The sequence below is a fragment of the Crassostrea angulata genome, chromosome 3, assembly GCF_025612915.1.
Source record: "Crassostrea angulata isolate pt1a10 chromosome 3, ASM2561291v2, whole genome shotgun sequence".
NCBI classification, from domain to species: Eukaryota; Metazoa; Mollusca; class Bivalvia; order Ostreida; family Ostreidae; genus Magallana; species Magallana angulata.
Window position 1 is genome coordinate 16,303,953 of NC_069113.1, and position 17,995 is coordinate 16,321,947.

At 30.4% G+C, this 17,995-nt stretch overlaps 1 long non-coding RNA gene across 1 annotated transcript; it reads left to right on the forward strand.

The window, feature by feature from the left end:
• Positions 1-7,551: 7,551 nt before the first annotated feature.
• On the forward strand, positions 7,552-17,481 carry LOC128175860 (uncharacterized). Its single transcript, XR_008242730.1, has 4 exons — positions 7,552-7,841; positions 13,378-13,458; positions 13,725-13,807; positions 17,324-17,481. It is a non-coding gene; the product is annotated as an uncharacterized LOC128175860 (long non-coding RNA).
• The last annotated feature ends 514 nt before the right edge of the window (positions 17,482-17,995 follow it).

A 17,995-nucleotide genomic window follows, 5' to 3' on the forward strand; every position in this document is an offset into this window, starting at 1 on the left:
CAAGACTTAGTTCTTGAAAATAATTGATGAATTCGATGTAATGTATGCTAAAGCATTGTTTTTCAAGGAAACTTATTTACAAATACTTTAAAATAGTCAGATTTTAAATGGTACGAACAATTTAAATATTTTTTGTAGTCGTATGTATTCCTACGCCAGAGTTCAACATAGTCTCCTTCAACTCGACGCTCGGCTGTCTCCGTAAACCCTTGTCGGAGATTTACGGTGTCAGCCGAGCGTTTGGTTGAACGAGACTAGAGTTCAATATTGCTTGGATCCATACAATTTTCGAGAAATATTTCTACCACTGATACATAGTTTGATTGAATTAATTTTATCTTTAAATATTATTTATTATGATTCATATGGAGGTTTCTCGACATTCTAGTCGAAAAATTTCAAAAATTCATATTATAAAAATATGCGTAATTCAAATTAGAAACAACGTATACATGTACTTGTCATGCAAAATAACATATCATTGATTTTAAAATAAATGAACATCGACAAAATCAACTCCCGACAGTTCTTCAGTACTTTGATTGAAAACTAACTTCAGACTGGAAAAGTATTTAACTATATTAAGACCTGAATACAGAAAGCCAATCTGTAGACTGCGGATATCAGCGCATAGACTTTTTATTGAATCGGGCAGATATAATAACACACCTAGAACAGAAAGAATATGCAAAAATTGTACACTTAATAAAATTGAAGATGAAGAACATTTTCTTATCCAATGCAGCAAATTTACAAAAGAAAGAGAGGAACTATTTGATTTAATTTCATCTAAAGCAAAACATTTTACTAGTTTAGAAGATAAACAAAAATTATTTTGGATTCTAAACTGTGAAGAATTAGATATATTAAACTCTGTTGGTAAGTTTTTACAAAAGGCATTGCCTTAATTTGTATTTCCTATTCAAATATTGGTTTTTATTTTTTCAATCATATGATAAACTATTTCAAATTTGTATGTACATTTGTATCTTGACATACATGTATTTATGTATGGTGTTTAACATAAATATATAGAAGACACTGTATTGAATGTATGGAAACATACATATTTATATATATATATATATATATATATATATATATATATATATATATATATATATATATATATATATATATATATATATATATATATATATATACATATATACTATTTAATTGTTCATATCTGTCTTGGCTCTTTCAATCATCCAGCTCTTTCCCTCTTGTATATGTTTATTGAATGTTTTATGTTCATTAGATGTTGTATGTCAACAGTCTTCATGTTGCCCCTTAAGGGCCCTTAATTGGTTAATAAAGAAATTGAAATTGAAATTGAAATCGTAATGTAAATAAATTTTCCAAAAGAGATTTTAGTGGAATTCATTAACATACAAATAATATAACTGTACAATCAATTATCATGTTATTTTAGAATGCTTCACACAAAAGATGTTTAATTAGGTGTTGAAATCATTTAGACACTTAGAAGCGGTACTCATTATTTATTTATTTATCTTTGCAGGTAAATTTCAAATTCAGATACAGAGAGCGTGATAGTGAATCAGGGAGCTTGTGCTTTTGCTGAAGGATGTGCAATAGATACCGTATGCAAATTGAATGAAATCATTCCATTTGAAATAAACTTCATTTTATGAATTATTGTTAAAGTGTATGTTTTAAACATGTATTTGTACAGATTTTTGATTTCATGTATAGAAATATGATTTATAAATGGATGACTGATTGACTTTTTTGGAGCTTTTTTTTTTTAAACTGAGAAATATGAGGAATATACCGGTACATCTTCATTCATCAGTGTCCACCATGCATCAGTATTTAGTTTTTTGAAGGCTTTATTTCAGAATAAAAATAGAAATCAGGGAATAGATTACAACACTGCATGTGTAAGCAGTGCATTAGAATTCTTTGATTTATAGGTATATGCAATGTGTGTTCTATTTGTCATTGCTATACATTAATGATTGTGGCAAAAACAGAGAGAGAGAGAGAGAGAGAGAGAGAGAGAGAGAGAGAAGGCAAATTTGTATAGTTTGGTATTTTTCAATCTTTTCATTAATTTTATTTGCCCAAGGGATTATACGCTTTCACATAGTTACACATACTGATATGCCTAACAGTTTACATCTGTTAGCATGTGGTGTCACTGTACTTTGATACACTGTTTTTTGTCCCCCGCCGCAACGCGGAGCGGGGACATAGAAATGCCGGGCGTCCGTCCGTGTTTCTGTCCGTCACACTTTTTTGTAAGCGCTCTCATGCCTACAAATTTTGACGGATTTTCATTAAATTTATACCAAATGTTTATACCACTATTACCTTGGTCAAGTTCGAAAATCAGCATTGGTTGATACTTTTTGTTGGTTGGAGTTATGGGACTTTGTGACGGATTTATCACACTTTTTTGTAAGCGCTCTCATGCCTACAAAATTTGACGAATTTTAATTAGTAGTAAATTTATACCAAATGTTTATACCACTAATACTTTGGTCAAGTTCTTTTAGATTGTAGTATTTTGGATATATTTGCGACAGGAAAAATAGAAAAAAAAATGGGTGGTGGGGGTAAAAAAATGTTCCTTCCAACCTCCCCACACATTTAATTCTGGAACAGCCCTGAATGTTTGAAAATATTCCAATATACAGTATACTTGTATACTGCTTGACTGGCGGGAGACCCAGGAATCTTACGAATTGGCATTTGTCTCTTTAAAAATTGATTTATTTTGATTATAACTTCTTGTACATATATTTGACTACAGATCTTGTAGAATTTTTTATTGACTGCATATAATGCCATGCATGCACTGTCTTTGGTAATTTCTTTTAATCCGGAAAAGATTTGTAGCTTTAAAGAGCAATCTAATTTCATTCAATGACATATCTATGTTGGAGTTGGAGAAAACCAATTTCTGTAGGATGATAGTATGTGCCTCCTATGTAATTTTCACCACAGTGGATATTTTTTTCGATATTGTCCTCTATACTCATGATTGTAAACTTAACCAAACATTGAATAAATTGAAAGATTTATTTAGAGTTTACTTAGGCAGACCAAAGTTTATGTTCTCATTAATATATATGCTGGTTCTTGTTTGAATGGAGAATGGGGAAGCAGGGCTTAGGAGAATTACATATATGTGTACTACTTTAATCAAACTTTGTCAAAAATTATGAAACCAACAGAAAAGTTCAGGATAACCAAAGATTTAAAATATAATGGGTAAAATATATAAAGAATTAGCTGTTGGAATTTTCAGTTCATTTCATTAATTCATGGTTATTCCAGACACCAGTGTGTGAAAATTTGGAGTATAATTTTACATATACGGTATCTAATATTTAATTAACGTAAAACTTATTTTGGTAAAGAAAAATTTTTCCCATCCCTTTCTTGGGGAAATATATGATGTAGTGTGCAATATATGGCGTTAATTATTCTTTAAAATTATTGGAACAATGGAAAGGGGTACAGCACCATTTGGAATGAAATTTTATATTCAGTTGCTCGTGGCCCTATATTCTTGAAAAGATTCTTATAACTATCGTTCAAAAAGGTATCAAAAACATACAGAATGTTTGTTAAGTAGAGGAAAGAGTGTGTCCCTAAAAAACCTTAAAACAAGTTAGAAAGTGTTTTAAAAACATCTTCTTTTTTTTTTTTGCTTATTTGATTACCTCCGCTAGAGGTAGATAAGAAAATCATGAACCGGGACAGTTTTTATGTGTCTCTATACAATAAACCATTCCACATTTCCGTATTCTAAACTATCTTACCTGGGTCACCAGTACACGTAAATACCTTCCGTCTACAACCATTGGGTGTCGCTTGTAAAAATACACCATTTCTCTTTACTGATATTCTTGGTTTTAAAGATATCATTTTTCAGGTTTATGACAAGGCTTTAGAAAGAGAATGAAAAAGGAATGACGAAAAGAAATAGGTTGTCCCTTTACTAGGTTGTATACAAATAAAAAAAAAACCCAGAGCACAAGCGAAGAAACTGTTCATGAAACGAGGCTGTGTTGTGAATCACGATCGTAGGCTGTGATCCCAAACATTGGTAAGTGACACATAGACAACCTTAACCATCTACCAATATTTAAATAGGTCACTGAGCGTTGAAGCGAGGGGTTGTGTCAAAAAAAGTTCGGACCGGAAGTATTTGATAAAGCATCACCCGTTTGATATAGCAAAGGTTTATCACACGGCATTGGCGGATCAAGAGGGTGGGTTCCGGGGGTCGGAAACCCCCCCCCTTTCTCTGGGACATATGAATTTTTTTGAAAACGTTTAATGCCTACTTAAAGGCAATTTTTTCCACTTATAATAGAAATACTGTTATTATCTTAAATAAATGCTTTTAAAATTGCTTATTTAAAGAATTTCGTACTGCGTCCCATAATTTTGTTAAATGTTAGTGCTTTTTATATATATATATATATATATATATATATATATATATATATATATATATATATATATATATATATATATATCTCACTCATACGTGTGGTGTATATTACCCGTGCAGAGGCGGATCCAGCAATTTGAAAAAGGGGGGTTCCATTTGATGAAAACCAATATGTGCAAAATTAATCATTTGTCAATAAACCAGGACTTTTTGAACGTTTTCCGTGCGTATAAAACTGTATTTGATAAACATTTATCTCATCACTTTTTATTTCACATCTATTTCAACAGCAGAGTGCACTGCATTATTGAGCGTTTTGCCTTTTTGGTTTAGGTAAGGAAGATTTGCATAATATCTAACCTCAAAAAACTTAAGTCTCCAGCAATGAGAAAGTGCGTCTATGCTTGATAGAAAAGAAACACTAAGAAACAAAAAAAACTCAGAATAATTACGACAAACTTTTATAAAAATTGATATTTTGGTAATTTTTTTATGTCTTTAATGTTTTCAAATTCAGAACTGTTAATCGATTTTGATGTTTTAATTAAATAAAGGTCTAAATGATAGAATATGACAAAAGAATGATAAAAAATTATCTGCTGAATAAATGGTACGTGTGTAATACAATGGTAAAAGCTAGTGTCGTCCCAGGGAACTTGATGTGACCTCTGTAATGGGTGCTCTACATCATCTGGCACTAGTACAAATGCAATCATATTTAGAAAATTTTTGAAAAGTTGGGCATTTTCATAATGGTTTACATATAAACCCTTTACACGGTATTTTTGTAACAGAATTTCTGATTCTTGGAAACAAAACAAAAAAACCCTTTTTTTTATGTTTCGTGTGGGTATGAAGGTAGCTAGCATTCCAGAAAAATAGCATAACCCGCATAAACGGGTCATGTAATTTTCTTTGTATTTTTTTCGTATGAAACGAAGTAAAACTCATCTATTATAATTACTTTAGTTAATTAACTAAACAATACATTTGAAATCGGCTTTTTAAAGTAAAACGAATGCGTGTACTCGTACTTGAACGTCGTTTTACACGATGGCTTGACAGTTCAAAACTGTATATGAACTATAATCAATTTTTTTTTTAAGAAATAGGGTAGAAAATACATTGTGGATGTTATTATAAATCTGTGTTTTTAGCGATACTACTTAATTTTATGTATTTTTTTTTTTTTGCTTTAATTTTCCTTATGTTTACTCAGTGTAATAAACACCAGATGCTGAAGGGGAGTACAATGTACTTTATTTCGATAAAAAATCGATTAGTTTTTTTCATGTAAGAACAAAATTATGGGACGCAGTACGAAATTCTTTAAATAAGCAATTTTAAAAGCATTTATTTAAGATAATAACAGTATTTCTATTATAAGTGGAAAAAATTGCCTTTAAGTAGGCATTAAACGTTTTCAAAAAAATTCATATGTCCCAGAGAAAGGGGGGGGGTTTCCGACCCCCGGAACCCACCCTCTTGATCCGCCAATGCCGTGTGATAAACCTTTGCTATATCAAACGGGTGATGCTTTATCAAATACTTCCGGTCCGAACTTTTTTTGACACAACCCCTCGCTTCAACGCTCAGTGACCTATTTAAATATTGGTAGATGGTTAAGGTTGTCTATGTGTCACTTACCAATGTTTGGGATCACAGCCTACGATCGTGATTCACAACACAGCCTCGTTTCATGAACAGTTTCTTCGCTTGTGCTCTGGGTTTTTTTTTATTTGTATACAACCTAGTAAAGGGACAACCTATTTCTTTTCGTCATTCCTTTTTCATTCTCTTTCTAAAGCCTTGTCATAAACCTGAAAAATGATATCTTTAAAACCAAGAATATCAGTAAAGAGAAATGGTGTATTTTTACAAGCGACACCCAATGGTTGTAGACGGAAGGTATTTACGTGTACTGGTGACCCAGGTAAGATAGTTTAGAATACGGAAATGTGGAATGGTTTATTGTATAGAGACACATAAAAACTGTCCCGGTTCATGATTTTCTTATCTACCTCTAGCGGAGGTAATCAAATAAGCAAAAAAAAAAAAAAGAAGATGTTTTTAAAACACTTTCTAACTTGTTTTAAGGTTTTTTAGGGACACACTCTTTCCTCTACTTAACAAACATTCTGTATGTTTTTGATACCTTTTTGAACGATAGTTATAAGAATCTTTTCAAGAATATAGGGCCACGAGCAACTGAATATAAAATTTCATTCCAAATGGTGCTGTACCCCTTTCCATTGTTCCAATAATTTTAAAGAATAATTAACGCCATATATTGCACACTACATCATATATTTCCCCAAGAAAGGGATGGGAAAAATTTTTCTTTGCCAAAATAAGTTTTACGTTAATTAAATATTAGATACCGTATATGTAAAATTATACTCCAAATTTTCACACACTGGTGTCTGGAATAACCATGAATTAATGAAATGAACTGAAAATTCCAACAGCTAATTCTTTATATATTTTACCCATTATATTTTAAATCTTTGGTTATCCTGAACTTTTCTGTTGGTTTCATAATTTTTGACAAAGTTTGATTAAAGTAGTACACATATATGTAATTCTCCTAAGCCCTGCTTCCCCATTCTCCATTCAAACAAGAACCAGCATATATATTAATGAGAACATAAACTTTGGTCTGCCTAAGTAAACTCTAAATAAATCTTTCAATTTATTCAATGTTTGGTTAAGTTTACAATCATGAGTATAGAGGACAATATCGAAAAAAATATCCACTGTGGTGAAAATTACATAGGAGGCACATACTATCATCCTACAGAAATTGGTTTTCTCCAACTCCAACATAGATATGTCATTGAATGAAATTAGATTGCTCTTTAAAGCTACAAATCTTTTCCGGATTAAAAGAAATTACCAAAGACAGTGCATGCATGGCATTATATGCAGTCAATAAAAAATTCTACAAGATCTGTAGTCAAATATATGTACAAGAAGTTATAATCAAAATAAATCAATTTTTAAAGAGACAAATGCCAATTCGTAAGATTCCTGGGTCTCCTATATGTGTGTGTGTGTGTGTGTGTGTGTGTGTGTGTGTGTGTGTGTGTGTGTGTGTGTGTGTGTTGTAAGCACCTGAATACCACTACACGAGTATGAATACACACGTTTTATCCCACTACATTTTTTCTTCCCACTACATGCACCCGTGTAGTGGGAAGTAAAATCGTTCGGAAACGTTATTTCTCATCGTACTTGATTCAAAAAATATAAAATTGTACTATGTTTCGGTTTCCGGTGTGTATGTGGATTTTTTGACACTCATCGTGGAGTCCATAAGAGTACTTTACACACTTTCCTCCATTGGATATAAATAGCGCATGCGCAATCGGAACTTCCTACTCGAAGATGGAAATAATTGTTTACAGTAAGTATCATTTTTTCTTCGATATCTAGGGAATTATATCATTCTATTCTAATAGATAAATCTGGTAAACGACTATAACAAGGTCAGGCATTGTCTTTCCTGTTAAGTTTGTCACTGATAAGAGAACACGAGATCTAATTTTGACATCATGCGAATGCCATATTCATAATCAAAGAAGGGATCGTAACTTATTTAGAATTAAAATGTGTCTATTTTATTTCAAGATTTATTTAATTATGGAACAGATTATTACTTATATTTTAAGGGATATATCAGTACCTTCTTAGTGGCCGAAATTCGGCCCCATTCCTAATCAGAAATAGGTGATATTTCCTCAATTTAGCGGTATTTTTCCCAACTGGTTAACACTGAGTCTATATTTAATTCTTTTAAATAAATAATATGTATTAAAAGCAAAATATGTGATCTTTTAACCTCAATCAGCATAGCTTTTATCATAATACCTGTTTAAAAACATTCTGTAAACATTGCCAACTTTTAATCCTAATTTCCTCTATCTTTCTAAAAATCATAATGCTGTGTTCTGTGGAATCGTTATGCTGTTTCCACATACATGTACTTCATTGATATACCTTTTCAATTGTACAATTTCATAAAAAATACGGATGAATTACGTTGCATAATTATATTAATAGAAACATATTAGGAAAAGTTACTTTAAAAAAGTGATTTAGTAGGAAATACTGATTTTTATCATTAAAATGAAAAGTTTGAGTTTTCTCATGGGGTTGAATTTCAAAATAAATGATATTTACTTAAGCTAATGGTGATTATTTCTTAATATTAGTACGATCTGAGATAAATTTGGGTACAGATAATGATCCAAAAAGATTTAGAGGGTTTCCTAAGTGATTAAGTGTACAGATTGATTTTAGAACGTTAAAATGAAAAGTACAGGTTTCCTCATTGGGGTCTAAGTTCAATAGGAAAAGATTTTTACTTAAACTATTGATGATTATTTCTTAACATTAGTGTAGTTTAGGATAAATTAGGGTACAAATATTGATTGAAAAAGATTTAGATGGTTTCCTAAGTGAATAAGTATACTGAATTCGTAACGTTTAAATTAAAATTATGGGTTTCTTCATGGGAGTCCAAGTTCAATAAAAAGGATTTTTACTTCAACTAATGGTGATTCTTTCTTAGTATTAGTGTAATTTAAGATAAATTAGGGTACAAATATTGATTGAAAAAGATTTAGGGGGGGGGGGGGTTCCTAAATAAATACTATTATAAATACTGATTTTAGAACGTTAAAATGAAAATTAAGGGTTTCCTTATGGAAGTCTAAGTTCAATAGGAAAGGATTTTTACTTAAACTAATGATGATTAATTCATAGTATTTGTGTAATTTAGGATAAATTAGGGTACAAATATTGATTGAAAAAGATTCAGGGGGTGTCCTAAGTGATCAAGTATACTGATTTTATAACGTTAAAATGAAATGTATGGGTTTCCTCATGGGAGTCTAAATTTAACAGAAAAGGATTTAACTTACACTAATGGTGATTATTTCTTAGTATTAGTGTAATTTAGGATAAATTAGGGTACAAATATTGATTGAAAAAGATTTAAGGGGTTTCCTTAGTGATTTAGTATACTGATTTAAGAGCGTTAAAATGAAAAATATAAGTTTCCTCATGGGGGTCTAAGTTCAATAGGAAAGGAATTTTACTTAAACTATTGATGATTATTTCTTAACATTAGTGTAGTTTAGGATAAATTAGGGTACAACTATTGATTGAAAAAGATTTAGATGGTTTCCTAGATGAATAACAATACTGAATTCATAACGTTTAAATTAAAATTATGGGTTTCTTCATGGGAGTCTAAGTTCAATAGGAAAGGATTTTTACTTAAACTAATGGCGATTATTTCTTAGTATTAGTGTAATTTAAGATAAATTAGGATACAAATATTGATTTAAAAAATTTAGGGGGGGGGTTTCCTAAATAAATACTATACTGATATTAGAACGTTAAAATGAAAATTAAGGGTTTCCTTATGGAAGTCTAAGTTCAATAGGAAAGAACTTTTACTTAAACTAATGATGATTATTTCTTAACATTAGTGTAGTTTAGGATAAATTAGGGTACAACTATTGATTGAAAAAGATTTAGATGGTTTCCTAGATGAATAACAATACTGAATTCATAACGTTTAAATTAAAATTATGGGTTTCTTCATGGGAGTCTAAGTTCAATAGGAAAGGATTTTTACTTAAACTAATGGCGATTATTTCTTAGTATTAGTGTAATTTAAGATAAATTAGGATACAAATATTGATTTAAAAAATTTAGGGGGGGTTTCCTAAATAAATACTATACTGATATTAGAACGTTAAAATGAAAATTAAGGGTTTCCTTATGGAAGTCTAAGTTCAATAGGAAAGAACTTTTACTTAAACTAATGATGATTAATTCATAGTATTAGTGTAATTTAGGATATATTAGGGTACAAATATTGATTGAAAAAGATTTAGGGGGTGTCCTAAGTGATCAAGTATATTGATTTTATAACGTTAAAATGAAAATTATGGGTTTCTTCATGGGAGTCTAAATTTAACAGAAAAGGATTTAACTTACACTAATGGTGATTATTTCTTAGTATTAGTGTAATTTAGGATAAATTAGGGTACAAATATTGATTGAAAAAGATTTAAGGGGTTTCCTAAGTGATTTAGTATACTGATTTAAGAGCGTTAAAATGAAAAGTATGAGTTTCCTCATGGGGGTCTAAGTTCAATAGGATAGGATTTTTACTTAAACTAATGATGATTAATTCATAGTATTTGTGTAATTTAGGATAAATTAGGGTACAAATATTGATTTGAAAGATTTAGAGGGTGTCCTAAGTGATCAAGTATACTGATTTTATAACGTTAAAATGAAATGTATGGGTTTCCTCATGGGTGTCTAAATTTAACAGAAAAGGATTTAACTTACACTAATGGTGATTATTTCTTAGTATTAGTGTAATTTAGGATAAATTAGGGTACAGATATTGATTGAAAAAGATTTAAGGGGTTTCCTCAGTGATTTAGTATACTAATTTAAGAGCGTTAAAATGAAAAATATAAGTTTCCTCACGGGGGCCTAAGTTCAATAGGAGAGGATTTTTACTTAAACTAATGATGATTATTTCTTAACATTAGTGTAGTTTAGGATAAATTATGGTACAAATATTGATTGAAAAAGATTTAGACGGTTTCCTAAGTGAATAAGTATACTGAATTCATAACGTTTAAATTAAAATTATGGGTTTCTTCATTGGAGTCTAAGTTCAATAAAAAAGTATTTTTACTTCAACTAATGGTGATTATTTCTTAGTATTAGTGTAATTTAAGATAAATTAGGATACAAATATTGATTTAAAAAATTTAGGGGGGGTTTCCTTAATAAATACTATACTGATTTTAGAACGTTAAAATGAAAATTAAGGGTTTCCTTATGGAAGACTAAGTTCAATAGGAAAGGATTTTTACTTAAACTAATGATGATTAATTCATAGTATTAGTGTAATTTAAGATAAATTAGGGCACAAACATTGATTGAAAAAGATTTAAATGGTTTCCTAAGTGATCAAGTATACTGATTTTATAACGTTAAAATGAAAATTATGGGTTTCCTCATGGGAGTCTAAATAAAACAGAAAAGGATTTAACTTACACTAATGGTGATTATTTCTTAGTATTAGTGTAATTTAGAATAAATTAAGGGACAAATATTGATTGAAAAAGATTTAAGGGGTTTCCTAAGTGATTTAGTATACTGATTTAAGAGCGTTAAAATGAAAAGTATGAGTTTCCTCATGGGGGTCTAAGTTCAATAGGATAGGATTTTTACTTAAACTAATGATGATTATTTCTTAACATTAGTGTAGTTTAGGATAAATTAGGATACAAATATTGATTGAAAAAGATTTAGATGGTTTCCTAGATGAATAACTATACTGAATTCATAATGTTTAAATTAAAATTATGGGTTTCCTCATGGGAGTCTAAGTTTAATAGGAAAGGATTTTTACTTATACTAATGATGAATATTTCTTACCATTAGTGTAATTTAGGATAAATTAGAGTACAAATATTGACTGAAAAAAAATTTAAGGGGTTTCCTAAGTGAAAACATACTGATTTTAGAACGTTAAAATAAAAAGTATATGGTTTTCCTCAATGGGGTCTAAGTTCAATAGGAAAGAACTTTTACTTAAACTAATGGTGATTATTTGTAAGTGTTAATGTAGTTTTGGATAAATTAGGGTACAAATATTGATTGAAAAAGAATTAAGGGTTTCCTTAGTGATTAAGTATACTGATTTTATAACATTAAAATGAAAAGTATGAGTTTCCTCATGGGAGTCCAAGTTCAACAGGAATGGATTTTGACTTAAACCAATGGTTATTTTTTCTTAGTGTTTATGTAATAAAGTATAAATTAGGGATAAAAAATATTGACTGAAAAATATTTAGGGGTTTCCAAGTGAATAAGTATACTGATTTTAGAACATTGAATGAAAATTATGGGTTTCCTCATGGGAGTCTAAATTTAACAGGAAAGGATTTTACCTAAACTAGTGATGATAATTTTTTAGTATTAGTGTAATTAAAGATAAATTAGGGTACAAATATTGATTGAAAAAGATTTTAGGGGTTTCCTATGTGATTAAGTATACTGAGTTTAGAATGTTAAAATGAAAAGTGTGGGTTTCTTCATGGGGGTCTAAGTTCAACAGGAAAGGATTTTTACATACACTAATGGTTATTTCTTCTTAGTATTAGTGTAATTTAGGATTAATTAGGGTCCAAATATTGATTGAAAATGATTTAAGGGGTTTCATAAGTGATTTAGTTTACTGATTTTATAACGTTAAAATGAAAAGAATGATTTTCCTCATGGGTGTGTAAGTTCAATAGGAAAGGATTTTTACTTAAACTAATGGTAATTATTGCATAGCATTTGTGTAATTTAGGATAAATAAGGGTACAAATATTGATTTAAATAAATTTAGGGAGTTTCCTTAGTGATCAAGTATACTGAATTTGTAGCGTTAAAATTAAAAGTGTAAATTTACTCATGGGGTTCTAAGTTCAACAGGAAAGGATTTTTACTTAAACTAATGGTGAATATTTCTTAGTGTTAATGTAATTTAAGACAAATCAGGGTAAAAGTAAAGATCCAAGAATATTTATGAGGTTTTTAGAGTGAATAAGTAAACTGAATTTTTAACGTTGAAATGAAAAGCATGGGTGTCCTCATGGAGGTCTATTCAGTTCAATAGAAAAGGATTTTTATTTAAACTATAATGGTGATATAGGTTTTTTTTTTTAATAATCAATTACATGTACATAATGTATACTTATTTTTTCAAGTTAAAAGCAAAAGATATTGGTTTCCTCATGGGGGTCCAATACTTTACAAAAGGATTATTTTATATACTCACGGTGATTATTTCGTTGCATTAATGAACTCAACATGTAACCAATATTATTCTTCTTTTTTACATTTTCTTTTAGAGACTCAAAACCAAAAATTTTGTTTGCAAATAGTGGCTGATGTGCCTTATGATGTAGATGTTGGATATTGTGCTTTTCCAGGTAATGAACAATTTTTTTCTTACTGTAAACAAACACATGCTTAAGGGAAAAAAAGAAAGAGGGATATAGAAGAGAAAGAAGCTTTATTTGTACTTAAGTGTCTATGAGTAATACTTTTACGTTTGATCTGAGTGAGCTGAATTAAATTCTTTATATAATTATATATTACTGTATACAATATATATGATTATTAAGAAATTAAGAATGAACAATTAATTGTGAATGATACTATGCATATCTGAAATTTTTCTACATTTTCTTTTAAGAGAAATGGCCCAAAATGGAAAGCATCTGCAGACAATGACTGATATGTTTTTTAATGCAGATGTTTAAAATGATGCTTTTGAAGGTATCAGTATAATTTTTGTTACTTATTGTAAACAACTAACTATTACAAATAATAACAGAAAAAGAGAAATGCTATATGTGTGTGTGCGTGTGAGAGAGAGAAAGAGAGTGAGAGAGAGAGAGAGAGAGAGAGAATTAGATTAAAGGGGAGAAATAGTGAGATGACTTAATACAACTAATTTGTATAAATGAAGTAATTTTTCTATTTAGATATTTTACCTGAATGTCACTACATGCGTGTAAATAACTAAATGTGATGTCAATTTGAAAGAGAGAGAGAGAAGTCGATAGACACTAAGTTTGATTTAAAGGAATTAGATTGGAAGGGAGAGAGGAAGGGAGAGAGAGAGGAATAATTGAAAAAAAAATAGCATTTTTGCTATTTGGATATAATACATGAATGTCACTATACATATGTGTAAATAACTAAATGTAATGTCTATTTGAAAAAAAGTCAGAAAACTTGATAGAAAATAAGAAACAAAGGAATTAGATTGGAAGGGAGAGAGGAAGTGAGAGGACTTATTAAAACTTTTTGTTTTAAGTGAAGCAATTTTTTTCTATGGAGATACTTTATCTGAATGTCACTACAAGTGTGTAAATAACTAAATGTTATGTCAATTTGAAAAAGAGAGACAGCTAACTTAATAGAAAATATGAAAAAAGAAATCGGATTGGAAGGGAGAGAAGAAGATAGAGGACATGTTTTTTTGTTCAAATGAAGCAATTTTTTCTTTAAAAATGTTTGCCTGAATGTCACCACATGAGTGTAAATAACTAAATGTGGTGTTAATTTTAGAGAGAGAGAGAGAGAGAGAGAGAGAGAGAGAGAGAGAGAGAGAGAGAGAGAGAGAGAGAGAGAGAGAAAGAGAAGTTGATAAAAGTTGAAGAAATTAGAGTACAGGAATTAAGATAGGAAGTGAGATGACAAATTTCAACTTTTTGTATAAATAAAGGGATTTTTGTTCTATTGAGATACTTTACCTGAATGTCACTACATGTGTGTAAATAACTAAATGTGATGGCAATTAGAGAGAGAGAGAGAGAGAGAGAGAGAGAGAGAAAAGTTGATAGAAACTAAGCTTGATTTAAAGGAATTAGATCGGAAGGGAAAGAGGAAGGGAGAAGAATTATCAACATTTTGTTAAAATAAAGATTTTTTTTTTCAATTTAGATATTTTACCTAAATGTCACTACATGTGTGTAAATAAGTAAATGTGAAGTGTATTTAAAAAAGTCAGAGAAATAGATATAAATTTAGAGATAGAAGAATTAGATCAGAGAGAGAGAGAAAATGAGAGGACTTATTACAACTTTTTGTTTAAGTGAAGCACTTTTTTTCTATGGAGACACTTTACCTGAATGTCACTACATGTGTGTTAATAACTAAATGGAATGGCAATTTGAGAGAGAGAGAGAGAGAGAGAGAGAGAGAGAGAGAGAGAGAGAGAGAGAGAGAGAGAGAGAGAGAAAATAAGAGAGCAAGAAATCAGTTCGGTAGAGAGAGAGAGAGAGATAGATAGAGGATGTATTAAAACTTTTTATTCAAATGAAGCAATTTTTTTCATTTGACATTTTTAGCCTGAATGTCACTACATGAGTGTAAATTACTAAATGTGATGTTAATATGAGAGAGAGAGAGAGAGAGAGAGAGAGAGAGAGAGAGAGAGAGAGAGAGAGAGAATGAGAAATGTCAATAAGAATTAGAAGATGAAAAAGTCAGAATCTAGGGGAGAAAGGAAGTGAGAGGACTTAATGCAACTGTTTTGTATAAATGAAGTAATTTTTCTATTTAGATACTTTACATGAATGTCACTACACGCGTGTAAATAACTTAACGTGATGTCAATTTGAAAGAGAGAGAGAGAGAGAGGTTGATAGACACTAAGTTAGATTTAAAGGAATTAGATCAAAAGGGAGAGAGGAAGGGAGAGGAATTATTAACATTTTGTTAAACTAAAGCATGTTTTTCAATTTAGATATTTGACCTGAATGTCACTACATGTGTGTAAATAACTAAATGTGATGTCTTTTTGAAAAAAGTCAGAGAAATAGATATAAATTTCGAGATAAAGGAATTAGATCGAAAGGGACAGAGGAAGTGAGAGGACTTATTACAACTTTTTCTTCAAAAGAGGTAATTTTTTGTTGTAAATTGAGATACTTTTACTGAATGTCAGTACATGTGTGTTTATAACTAAATGTAATGTCAATTGGAAAATAGAGAGAGAATTTAATAAAAAATAAGAGAGAAAGAAATCAGTTCGGTAGAGAAAGAGAAAGATAGAGGAAGTATTAAAACTTTTTGTTCAAATGAAGCAATTTTTTCTTTTGAATTTTTTTGCCGGAATATCACTACATGAGTGTAAATTACTAAATGTGATGTTAATATGAGAGAGAGAGAGAGAGAGAGAGAGAGAGAGAGAGAGAGAGAGGGGAAATATAAGATAAAGAAATCAGAGTGGAGGAAAGATAGTAAGTGAGACTTAATACAACTGTTTTGTATAGATGAAGTAATTTTTCTATTTAGATACTTTACCTGAATGTCACTACACGCGTGTAAATAACTAAATGTGATGTCAATTTGAGAGAGAGAGAGAGAGAGAGAGAGAGAGAGAGAGAAAGAGAGACTTAGTTAGATTTAAAGGAATTATATCAAAAGGGAGAGAGGAAAAAAGAGGAATTATTAACATTTTGTTTAAGTAAAACATGTTTTTCAATTTAGATATTTGACCTGAATGTCACTACATGGGTGTAAATAACGAAATGTGATGTCTGTTTGAAAAAGTCAGAGAAATTGATAGAAATTAAGAGATAAAATAATTAGATTGAAAGGGAGAGAGGAAGTGAGAGGCCTTTTTACAGCTTTTTCTTCAAAGGAGGTAATTTCTTTTTTATTTATTGAGATACTTTACCTGAATTTCACTATGTGTGTGTAAATAATGAAAAGTAATGTTCATTTAAAAGAGAGAAAGAAGTTGATAGAAAATAAGTGAAAGATAAAGAATTTAAAGCGGAAGAGAGAGAGGAAGTTAGAGGACTTATTAAAACATTTTGTTTAAATCAAGAGATTTTTGTTCTATTGAGATACTTTACCTGAATGTCACTACATGTGTGTAAATAACTAAATGTGATGGCAATTAGAGAGAGAGAGAGAGAGAGAGAGAGAGAGAGAGAGAGAGAGAGAGAGAGAGAGTCAGTGAAATTGAAACAAAGTTAGAGACAAAGACATTTTGCAGAAGGTAGAGAGGGAGTGAGAGGACTTATAAAAGAAATGTGTTCAAATGAGAGAGAGAGAGAGAGGGAGAGAGAGAGAGAGAGAGAGAGAGAAAGAGAGAGAGAGAGAGATCTCATGTAGAACATAACAACAGCAGCAATATTTGAACACTTTTATAAAGGTCAATTATACATTTCTAAAAACTTCCTTGTATAACAAAACATAACCTTTTTTTATAAAGAGTAAAACAAAGTAAACAAAAATGATTTTTTTATGTTTATTGTTGTCTTATGCTTTCAGGAAAAATATCCAAGCTAAATGAGGTTTGCTGAGAAAAGTGTTTGTCTCACATGGAAAAGCCATTGTCTAAGATTATACATATTAAGGTAAATGTATAAATTAAATGTTATTTCTTAAAAAGAAATAAGCATGAGAGAGAGAGAGAGAGAGAGAGAGAGAGAGAGAGAGAGAGAGAGAAATAAAGAGAGATAAAGAGAGAGGGGAGAAATTAAAAAAAAAAGAGAAAGAGAATACAGAGAAAACTGCTTTTAGTTTTCATCAATAAAGAAGTAAGTAGGCATTAAACGTTTTCAAAAAAATTCATATGTCCCAGAGAAAGGGGGGGGGGGTTTCCGACCCCCGGAACCCACCCTCTTGATCCGCCAATGCCGTGTGATAAACCTTTGCTATATCAAACGGGTGATGCTTTATCAAATACTTCCGGTCCGAACTTTTTTTGACACAACCCCTCGCTTCAACGCTCAGTGACCTATTTAAATATTGGTAGATGGTTAAGGTTGTCTATGTGTCACTTACCAATGTTTGGGATCACAGCCTACGATCGTGATTCACAACACAGCCTCGTTTCATGAACAGTTTCTTCGCTTGTGCTCTGGGTTTTTTTTTATTTGTATACAACCTAGTAAAGGGACAACCTATTTCTTTTCGTCATTCCTTTTTCATTCTCTTTCT